The sequence below is a fragment of the Penaeus vannamei genome, chromosome 35 (assembly GCF_042767895.1).
Source record: "Penaeus vannamei isolate JL-2024 chromosome 35, ASM4276789v1, whole genome shotgun sequence".
In the NCBI taxonomy this organism is placed as follows: domain Eukaryota; kingdom Metazoa; phylum Arthropoda; class Malacostraca; order Decapoda; family Penaeidae; genus Penaeus; species Penaeus vannamei.
Window position 1 is genome coordinate 236,885 of NC_091583.1, and position 813 is coordinate 237,697.

Below are 813 nucleotides of genomic sequence, written 5' to 3' on the forward strand. Positions count from 1 at the left end.
AGGCATACTCTCAGGAGGACAGGAAGCTGACCTGTAGTATATTTTTACCTTGATCCTAGATTTAATCTTGTAGAATCTTAAAAATGTGTTAGACAATCCATTGCAGTTATAACATCACCCAAGAGTGTAATTATAATGTCAAGAAAAGGGCAGCTCTGGGACCAGGACCATGCTTTTGAATCTTTTTTGCTTGAGTAATGACTTCTGACTTGTAGCACATTTAATCAACTAACCCCTCCACTTTACCCTTTTCACTCTCGCACCTTTCTGTAGTGATATATGAGCTTTGTTGTCTAGCATACTTATTTAGTTATGTAACCATTAACCATTTTGCTGGAGATGAAGCAAAAATCCTTGGGGAGCTGTAAGTTATTACATCATCCATATGTAATGTGTACATGTACCATGTGGAAGGAGGTCCACAATACTTGATGAGACTCCTGAATAGGTTGTAGGAAGTAGGGAAAGTTTATTCATGTGTAGGAATTCCTTAATGGGTATTCTAGTCTGTGCATGAGGTAAGTTATATTACTGAGATCACTTTAGCAGGGATGTCAACAGTGCCATAAAAAAGATGAAACAAGTGTAGTGAATCACAGCAGTCTGAATATAATTAATTCATAAAGAGCATGAAAATATAATGAATAAGGAAATTATAGTGATGCATTATCAGTAGTGCCATACAAATGCTAAAATAGGTTCTAATTAAATTCAATAAAGTAATGTACTAGTGTTATTACAGTTGAAAAAGGTAAACATGGTGCTGTAAAATGTATAATGTAGAAAAGGAATAAAAACAGACCAAAGTTAATA

At 34.6% G+C, this 813-nt stretch overlaps 1 protein-coding gene across 9 annotated transcripts in view; it reads left to right on the plus strand.

Annotated features, from left to right (window-relative positions):
- Positions 1-813, plus strand: part of LOC113803636 (zinc finger protein OZF) — an 18,971-nt gene extending 18,158 nt beyond the window's left edge. For all 9 annotated transcript variants that reach the window (XM_070113851.1, XM_070113849.1, XM_027354440.2 and 6 more), the window contains one exon: positions 1-813. This exon is cut by the window's left edge and continues 1,552 nt beyond it. The gene's annotated coding sequence lies outside the window, so the exon portion shown is untranslated.